Genomic DNA, 10537 nt, shown 5'->3' with positions numbered 1-10537 from the left:
CAATCAAAAGGTACTTTACAAAATAGGAAGGAAGTGGAGACAGGGCACTGAATTTGAGCCAATCATGTAGTCCCTTTCAGCAGCTTCCGGTCTGTGTGGTTGCTACAGATCTCTGTTCCATGTGCCGCTGGAAAGAATCGAATCAGAATGGTAAGAAATGTCATTCGATCATTTAGAGTTTAGATTATTCTATTTTTCGTGGAATGATTGACTAATTGTGCTTCGTGATTAAGCATACATAAATAATTTGGTCATTAGTAATCGAGGAAAAAGACTCGTCGTCCTTGAAAATGTGCATCAAAGATGGCCGCCGCTTTTTGTTTGTTGATGCGAAAACCATGCTTGATAGTTGATAGTTTTTTATTTTAAAGTATATTTACAGTTCATTCTGTTCATTCCGTAACTTCAAAGATTTCGAAAATGACTTGTTAAGCTCACATTGGGCAGGTTCTGCAAAATTGGAGGCTCTAACTAGTGAATTCTGAGCTATGACTCATGAGTGAATTTAATCAATGCACTAAAGTTCAACTTCAAGCATTAGCAAGCATGGGCGATTGAGTGAGGGGAGGGGGGGGTTGTGGTGGGTCTGGGGGGGGGGGGTCTTCTTCTTCTTCGTCGTTCATGGGCTTAGACTCCCACGTTCACTCATGGTTTTAGCACGAGTGGATTTGTACGTGTATGACCGTTTTTACCCCGCCATTCAGGCAGCATACGCCGATTTCGGGGGAGGCATGCTAGGTATTTTCGTGTTTCTATAACCCACCGAACTCTGACATGGATTACAGGATCTTTTCCGTGCGCACTTGGTCTTGTGCTTGCGTGTACACACGAAGGGGGTTAAGTCACTAGCAGGTCTGCACATAAGTTGACCTGGGAGATCGAAAAAATCTCCACTCTTAACCCACCAGGCGGCAGCGACCGGGATTCAAACTCACGACCTCCCGACAGTATTGGCGTTAACCGGTATTTTACCGGTTGAAATGAGAAAATACCGGAACAAAATTGGCTGCCGGTATGACCTACCAGTTGATTTTTAGAACTACCAGGTTTTTTTGTGCTGGTAAAACAACAAAACCAGTACTCCGAGTTGGACTCTTACTGGTTCCAATGACCAGCGTACAGGTTTTTTCTTGACTTTTTGCATCATAAAAGTTTGCGTACCGGTTTGAAAAATACTAGCGCCATCACTGTCCCGATTAGGAGGCCGACGTCTTACCACTGTGCCACTTAGGGGGGGGGGGGGGGGTCGACTTTGTGCACATCCAGGTAACCTCAGCTAAGGCAAACAAAACCAGTGCCTTTGTTTACCGAAACCTCAGGGGCTGCCCCCATCCTGTTCAGGCCACTTGTTACAAGGGACTGGTGGGATCGGTCTTGGTGTATGCTTCACCAGTCTGGGACCCACGTCAGAAGGGCCTGTCCGACAGCCTGGAGATGACGCAGCGTCGTTCCGCAAGGAGGATCCTGCACGACTTCAAACCCACCAGTAGTGCAACGGAACTCGTCTCCAGGCTCAAGCTGGCCCCCCTCATACAACGGCGCACCGCGACCAAGGCAACCATGATGTACAAAATCATGAGTGGACTGGTCGAGGCAGTCCCAAGGGAAGCCACACTGACACCGGTCCCAAGATCAACACCAGGGGGCACACCACCAGATCAGACTCCAGGTCCCACAGTCCCGCACAGAACGTCGTTCTTTCAGTCTGTGATCCGCCTCTGGAATAACATCCCCCAAGATGCTGTCAGCGCAGACTCCCCCCCCCCCCCCCCCCCCCCCAGGCCTTCAGAACCATCGTCGAGGCCTGGCTCCAAGGTGCGAGCCCATAGGCACCACCTGTCAAAACCCATTCCCTGTCTGTTCCCCCCCCCCCTCCCCTCCCCACTAGATTCATCCCCTCTCCAGCCCCACCCCCTCCCCACCGTAATAAAGTTGGCCAAAAGATTATTGCAACAAATTTCAAACCCAAATTAAACCATTAATTCCTGTGTCATTTAATTAAAACTGTATATGCCAGAGAAGGATCACCTTTTGGATTAAATATTTCTTTTACAGGGATCACGTGACCGCCGCTCAAGTAAGGGTACCCTCAAAATCGACCAGACAAAAACGGAAGAGCCGAATGAAAAATCGACAAAAAATCACAATAGGCAAAACTTTACAACTTTGACATACGAGAAGAAAGTCAAACCAATTATCTACCCTGAAAAGATTGTTTTGTTTTTCTACCTTGCTTATTTCGCTTGCTATGCTATTCATACTGATGCAGGTTTCGATCGCAAGAGCGGTCAAAAACGGAACGTTTTACTTCAATTTGTATGGGTATCATGTCAAAAAACGCTACATTTTAGCAATGACTAATTGACTTGGTGGATTGCTTTGAAACTTTCAGAATATGTTACCAACATACTAGAGATACTTTTAGAAAGTTTGGATCGTTACGGTTATTTATCCAGATGTGACGCAATGTTTCGGAAAATGTTGTTAAACTTGTCATAGGATTGTTCACTTGTGTCCAAAAAATTCATGACTTTGCATATCTACAGATAAATGATTGATACAGATTCTAAGTTTCATTTGCGTGTAGCTGCTGGCGTTAATTTGCTAGTCATGCAAACACATGAGGAAAAAATGGAACGTTCACGCTGTTTCGCGCTTACAGCTGTTATCGCTGCGTGCCTCTTAAAACATGCTACGGTCACGCTTGGCTGGGCATCGCTGTGGCACCAGAATCATCACTTAAATATGTAGCGTGTTTACTGGTCCAGCAAATTTGCGTCAGTGCTTACACGCACATAAAACTTTAGCAGTGTGTGTATCAATCATTTTTCTAAAGACATGCAAAGTCATACATTTTTTGGACCCATGGAAACAATCCTATGACGAGATTAAAAACTTCATAACATTTTAACAAACATCTGTAACAATCCATCATTTCGCTCGAAGTATCTCTAGTATGTTGGTAAAATATTCTGAAAGTGTCAAAGCAATCCACCAAATCATTGCTAAAGTGCAGACTTTTTTGTCATGATACCCCTAAAAAATGATGGAAAAAGTCACGTTTTTGACCGCTCTTGCGATCGAAACCTGCATCAGTAGGAATAGCATAGCACGCAAAATACGCAAGGTAGCAAAATACGCAAGGTAGCAAAACAAAACAATCTGTTCAGGGTAGATAATTGGTTTGACTTTCTTCTCGTATACATGTCAAAGTTGCAAAGTTTTGCCTATTGTGATTTTTTGTCGATTTTTCATTCGGCTCTTCCGTTTTTGTCTGGTCGATTTTGAGGGTACCCTTACTTGAGCGGCGGTCACGTGATACCTGTGAAAGAAATATTGAATCCAAATGGTGATCCTGAAGGTTAAGTAAACGGCCTAAATTCTGGCATATAAAGTGTCTATAAAATGACACGGGGATTAATGGTTTAATTTGGGTTTGAAATTTGTTGAAATAATTTTTTTGCCAAGTTTAGATCTCCCCCCTCAGGTGTATCAAGTCAGCCTTTGAAAGAATTTACTGATGGTGCTTGCACCACCCTCTCACAGTATACCTATCAGGCAGACCTTTCCAGGCCCGTATTTTTGCTAAGCTACGAAAGTCGGTGTAAGCAATGAGCGTTGATTTGAAAATCTCCCCATAATATCACAATCACATGTGTATAAACGCCCTAATTGTCTGAAACTCATACAATTATCTTCAAAATATAAAAAAAAAATGTATAAAAAAAATTAATGAAAAGAGAGAGATGCAAAAAATGTGAAATGCACAAAAAGGCAGAGAAACGGAGGGCGGCAAAAATACGAACTAAAATCAGCATAATCACTAATAGTAATACAGTTAATAGTCATGATTATAGGATAAGTTTAAGCCGCATCAGCAGAACAAATCGATCTCTACTAACGGGTCATTCCGTTCACTGTCAGTATCAACTGGCGATATGCCCGAGTGGGGATCAATGCTGGTCGGTGGCTTGGACACTCCCATAGGCCCCGATATTGGGGATATTCTTTCCCTATGATTATTGCCTATCTTCTTGTCCTTCTTTCATAAGTTTATCAGCTCCTTCAAAAAGTTCCAACAGGTTGAAAATTCTGCCGATTAGTATGACTGTTCCTTGTTTGCTTTCGGTCAGAGTAAGTCTGTTCTCGATGCTAAGTCCAATGGGTAAATATGATTATGAGGACTCTGTCCCACTCCCCCCCCCCCCCCCCCCCCTCCCCCAAGTGCTCACAAAATAAAAGAAAGTAGATACGTAGAGAGCCAAGCGTGGACCTGCAAATGTTTCAGGTTGTGCGACCCCCACTGTGACACTTGGCCTAGGGAAGAAGAGAAGACATAGGGGTGGGAAGTGGATGTAGGAGGGATATATGTATACATATATGAGAGTAAGGAAAGAAGAGAGTCTGAACTTAAAATCAGGATAGTAAGAAAGAAAAATGCCTAATGGATATTACATGGCTGATGGGAAGAGAGAGTAAGGAAGGTGGAAAGATGGAGTAGGGTGGGGGGGCCACCACACTTAATTTCAGACTTCTAGTCAAGTTGGATAAGCCCTACTTTGAAGTGAATGGGAAGGAGAGGGAGGATGTAGAAGGGGTTGGGGGGGGGGGATTAGGGTGGAGATCCTGGGCTTGTTGAAGATGTCCAGGGACTCTGCAGAGATACCCCACCCAACCCCCCCCCCCCCCCCCCTTATCCTATGGTAACACCAAACAAACCAGGATTAAAAACAAGCCCAGAAAGTGATAAAGAATAGAGGTACAGAAAAGCGTGCTATCTGGTGTAGCGCAACCACTACTGGCGTACTGCACTATACTCGTCAATTTTGCTGCCTTTTCCCCAAGCAGGGGACTGACACCCCCCGCGGGTTAGGGGGAAGAATTTACCCGATGCTCCCCAGCATGTCGTAAGAGGCGACTAACGGATTCTGTTTCTCCTTTTACCCTTGTTAAGTGTTTCTTGTATAGAATATAGTCAATTTTTGCACAGATTTTAGTCAAGCAGTATGTAAGAAATGTTAAGTCCTTTGTACTGGAAACTTGCATTCTCCCAGTAAGGTAATATATTGTACTACGTTGCAAGCCCCTGGAGCAAATTTTTGATTAGTGCTTTTGTGAACAAGAAACAATTTACAAGTGGCTCTATCCCATCTCCCCCCTTTCCCCGTCGCGATATAACCTTCGTGGTTGAAAACGACGTTAAACACCAAATAAAGAAAGAAAGGGGACTGACGATGCTATGCGGTCTTGGTTAAAGATAATGCAGTGCGTTTACTTTCATTTTGCGAGTTTGACAGCTTCACTAAATGTAGTGATTTCAGCTTAGGTGACTTGTTTCATTTCCCCTGCCTAGTGGCCTATGACCGAGACGGTGCTCTCTGTTTCATTCAAGCAGAATAGCAGCTGCTGAAGTGCTCAATGTGACAACTGACATCAACTTCTCAAAACTTCAGTAGCATTTGATATTGTGGACCAGACAAGCGACCGGCACGGTTGGCCTAGTGGTAAGGCGTCCGCCCCGTGATCGGGAGGTCGTGGGTTCGAACCCCGGCCGGGTCATACCTAAGACTTTAAAATTGGCGTCTGGCATTATGGGGTTAGTGCTGGGACTGGTTGGTCCGGTGTCAGAATAATGTGACTGGGTGAGAAAAGCCTGTGTTGTGACTTCTGTCTTGTGTGTGGCGCACGTTAAATGTCAAAGCAGCACCGCCCTGATATGGCCCTTCGTGGTCAGCTGGGCGTTAAGCAAACAAACAAACCAGACAAGCGCAGTCGCATGGTGGTAAGACGTCGGCCTCCTAATCGGGAGGTCGTGAGTTCGAATCCTGGCCGCTGCCGCCCGGTGAGTTAAGAGTGGGGATTTTTCTGATCTCCCAGGTCAACTTGTATGCAGACCTGCTAGTGACTTAACCCCCTTCGTGTTTATACGCAAGCATTAGACCAAGTGCGCACAGAAAAGATCCTGTAAACCATGTCAGAGTACAGTGGGTTAAAGAAACACGAAAATACCCAGCATGCCTGCCCCCGAAATCGGCATATGCCGCCAGTACGGCTGGGTGAAAACGGTCATACACATAAAAATCCACTCGTGTTGCTAAAACATGAGTGAACGTGGGAGTCTAAGCCTATGAACGAAGAAGATGTTGTGGACCTTTCAGTCAATAGTGATAAAGATCAATGCATTAGTGGTAGTAACATTAAGCTTTACGTCCATTCACTTGGTGAGTCCAAATGGAGATTCACCCATTTGGTGTCAGCAATGACCAAGAACAAATCTGGAAAGAGATTGACCACCTGCAAAATGGATTGCAATATTACATTCAGTTTTTCTGGGGGTTTTCATGACATAATGGGCATAACACTGCGTGATCCCATGACAGCATACGACCATGCGTACATTATTTCATTGAGTTTTCTGGTTTTCTCAGGACAAAATGGCCATTCCACTATGCGTGCGCCCTTGTCCTCCCCACGACTTTACTGTACCTGAAGAAGAAAGAGTTCGGGGAAAAGTATGTGATCCAGGATGACATGGTGCAGCCCTTTGAACCTGTGAGTTAAACATTTATTGTCTTTTTTTGGCTGTAACTGGGAGGGTGTTGGTTGTGTAGACTTGCCCTGGTAGTGGTACAGTGACCCCCCAAAAATGCAACCCTCAAAAATGCTAATAACTTCTACATCTGTTGACTGAATCACTGTGAATTTGGATGACATAAACTCTATCCTATGCATGACCCTTCCACAAAGTGGCAATTTTTTTACTTTAAATGTTCTGACTTTTGTGCTAATTAAGACAAGTTGCCAAATTCGGCAATCGACTCAACAGAACAGAATTTTACATTGAACGGTAGCAATTCTTACCTAATTTAAACCTTCTAGACTTTTACCTTTTGGATTATCTGAATGTCTGAGTATACACAAACACTCCCTCCACCCTGTAGATCATCAGTGACCTGAAGAAAAAAGTTATAGCTAGGTTAAGGGCAATCCCTAGACAGGAAAGCTTTCGTGCAAATGAGAAGTTTGGAGGTGTAATTTGGAACACGTTTTGGAGAAACAGTAAATGTCGGACCATTTTACCTACGACTCGAAACTTTGTAGAATGGTCGTGGACGAACTGAAGTTCATCCACAACAAGTATGAAAATATTTGCTAAACTCAAATGACTGGAAAAATTAATCCCTTCATTGTAAAGTTACATTTGCGCAATGTTGCGCAAAATTCATCAATGACAAAAACAAAATCATCCATTGGAAATACCCTGATCCTGTGATTAATTGCTGTATTCAAGTCACTGATTATCGAATGTTGATTATGGTATAATATGTCATTCAAATTACTCCAAAGATAACAATCTGGAGAGCTTAAATTGGGTTTGTTTAGCTTCTGCTCAATTTTAAACCTCGTACTGTTGAGTCGATCCCTGAATTTGGCAACTTATTTTAAATTTGCACAAAAGTCAGACCTTTTGAAATATGAAACTGTCACTTTGTGGAACGGTCATGCATTGGCAAAAGTTTATGTCCCGAAAATATGAAGTGGTTCGGTTAACCAATGTAGAAGTCATTAGCATTTTTTTTTATGGGGGGGGGGAGGAGGAGGGGGGGGTCGTCACCCTGTATGACAATATAATAAAGACCGCTTTGCTGAACCTTCGCATTACAATTCTCAATATGAGCAAAAATGAAAGTCAACAACACATTCGGGCTTCTACTTTCTAATATTCAACATCTGAATTCTTAACTTCCTGTGCTCTTGAAAATTTTATCAATACAATGTAAAGGTTTTTCAGCTTCCTGTGCTCAATTTTATCAATTCAATTTAACTGGGTTTTTTAACTCTTGATGACTGTTTATTGATATTGTCTCACTGATTATGTAATCGACTACCTTCTGGGCAAATCCACTGTGACAGTTACCATGTGTTACATAACAATGATGCAATTCACAGTGCTCATCAAAATCAGTGAGAAAAATGCAAGACTTTTTTTTGACGGTGAACCCACGGAACAAAATCCTGTACCGGCGCTGTGTGCATACAATCTTCTTTTTTTTTATAGGTAATTCTGCAACTTTGGTAATTGTAACGCATGAAAACTTATTCTGCCATTCAGTCGCCATGATAGCGCACTGATCTATGGAAGGAACGGTAACTCTTGAGCAAAAATATGCCTGCAGGGAAGTGAATCTTGCATATCTCTCGCACCGGAAAGCTACCCAAACAGGGTATTTTGCAAGTTGGCTATTGACAACCCCAACAGAAAGCAGAGGTTTGTTTATCAAGGATTTTGAAGTCAACAGCTAGCCAGTTCTTCTTCAGCGTTCAACGATGGCTGTGTCTAGATTAGCTAGCCAGTGTTACTTTAGACCACGGTATAGTGTCACTGTCAGTTGGTGCACGTCTGTCTGTCTCATGTTAGTTCTAGTTGGAGTTGATATGCCCCAGTTGTACCGCCTCTCTCTCTCTCTCTCTCTTTCTCTCTCTCTCTCTCTCTCTCTCTCTCTCTCTCTCTCTCTCTCTCTCTCTCTCTCTCTCTCTCTCTCTCTCTCTCTCTCCCCCCTCCCTCTCTCTCTCTTGATTAATTGTTCCTTTCTTCTTCTCACGCCAATCGTTGTCCTGTTTCCTCTTATTTGTATACATGTTGTACATTAATTCTTTAGTGCATTCTTTTTTCTTTTTTTTTAAACTTTGTTCTCGTTTCTGCCACATACATGTGTTATGTTAAGAATAGTTTATCTTGATCTTGATCATGAAGTTGATGGTCACTTCACTCTGGGTTTTTTTCAGAGTCTGTTGACATGAAGTGGGAAGCAGACAAGATCAACAAGTCAGTTCAGCAAGCTGGGAGTCAAGAAGCAGTCAGATGGTTGCAAAACCCTACAAAGGACTGGTGAGATAACACATTTTTCTTCCCCCAGGGATCGCATTTACCCGTAATTTCTGGTATTTTACCGATTAAGATTTGCATATATACCGATAAAGATATGGGTGCTCGGTCAGATGTACCGATTGCTAATTGGTTTGACCGTGGAATAAAATAAAGAGTGGAAAACAATTCTTTATAAAGAATCCATGGTCTGTACAAGAAAGAGTGAGAGTATGGCTTGTTGTGACAGGTGTCATGTTGATACAATGTTACATGGCTTGTTGTGACAGGTGTCATGTTGATACAATGTTACATGGCTTGTTGTGACAGGTGTCATGTTGATACAATGTTACATGGCTTGTTGTGACAGGTGTCATGTTGATACAATGCAGACCTGTTTACACTACACATTGAGCGTAGTAAACTACGAATTTGAATAATATACTACGCAACTACGCAAGTCTGTCGTTTTCTACGCAAACGGTATTTAAAAAAAAAAAATTAAAAAAATAAAAATAAAAAAAAATTTCTTTTTCGTCTTTACACCTGTTCCTTGTCCCGTTGTGCTCTCACACCGCCCCGTCCCTGCACGCAAACGGTATTGTTTCGGCTACGCATATCACAATCCGTAATTTTCTTCATCTCCCTTGACCGATCCATTTTCCAATCCATGTTTTCGGCCAGCAGTCGTTTGCTGCGTGCAGCGCGTAAAGCGCCCACGGGCGTTGCGTTGCAGCTTGTTAATGCCGAATAGGCTTCTCCAAGCAAATGCCGGGCACAACTGAAAGCGTTACTGCCAAACCATGCGGGCGTTTCGACACAATGGCTGAACGCAGAGCACACGAAAGTGAAGATGAGAACTGTGCAGAAAATGACTCCGAAAGGCCACCGACCAAAAAGAAAAAGACGAGCAATGCGCCGAACCAAGTCTTTCTGCCAAAATATCATCAGGACTACCCATGCCTTGTCTTCGCGGAAAGGAAAACATCATGCTCATTGCACTGTCTGCAATTCCCATTTTTCCGTCAGTCAATCAATACATGTGGTAAAAAGTAGCAATCATTGTTCTTGTTGTTGTGATAGGTCGACGAGAAATTCTACACATTCAATTACAAAACTACACATTTGCCTCATTTTGCTCCCAGAAAATACACATGCAATGTTTTAGGGGTAAACAGGTCTGTACAATGTTACATGGCTTGTTGTGACAGGTGTCATGTTGATACAATGTTACATGGCTTGTTGTGACAGGTGTCATGTTGATACAATGTTGCGTGGCTTGTTGTGACAGGTGTCATGTTGATACAATGTTGCGTGGCTTGTTGTGACAGGTGTCATGTTGATACAATGTTGCATGGCTTGTTGTGACAGGTGTCATGTTGATACAATGTTACATGGCTTGTTGTGACAGGTGTCATGTTGATACAATGTTACATGGCTTGTTGTGACAGGTGTCATGTTGATACAATGTTGCGTGGCTTGTTGTGACAGGTGTCATGTTGATACAATGTTACATGGCTTGTTGTGACAGGTGTCATGTTGATACAATGTTGCATGGCTTGTTGTGACAGGTGTCATGTTGATGCAATGTTGCATGGCTTGTTGTGACAGGTGTCATGTTGATACAATGTTACATGGCTTGTTGTGACAGGTGTCATGTTGATACAATGG

The 10537-nt window shown here is 43.0% G+C and overlaps 1 long non-coding RNA gene across 1 annotated transcript; it reads left to right on the top strand.

Annotated features, from left to right (window-relative positions):
- On the top strand, window positions 1–9037 carry LOC138978537 (uncharacterized). The gene is made up of 3 exons (XR_011459723.1): window positions 1–150; window positions 6429–6552; window positions 8788–9037. It is a non-coding gene; the product is annotated as an uncharacterized lncRNA (long non-coding RNA).
- The last annotated feature ends 1500 nt before the right edge of the window (window positions 9038–10537 follow it).

This window comes from Littorina saxatilis, linkage group LG1 (assembly GCF_037325665.1).
Source record: "Littorina saxatilis isolate snail1 linkage group LG1, US_GU_Lsax_2.0, whole genome shotgun sequence".
NCBI lineage: Eukaryota > Metazoa > Mollusca > Gastropoda > Littorinimorpha > Littorinidae > Littorina > Littorina saxatilis.
The sequence above is the reverse complement of the archived record's forward strand: the minus strand, read 5'-3'. Positions and strand labels throughout refer to the sequence as shown.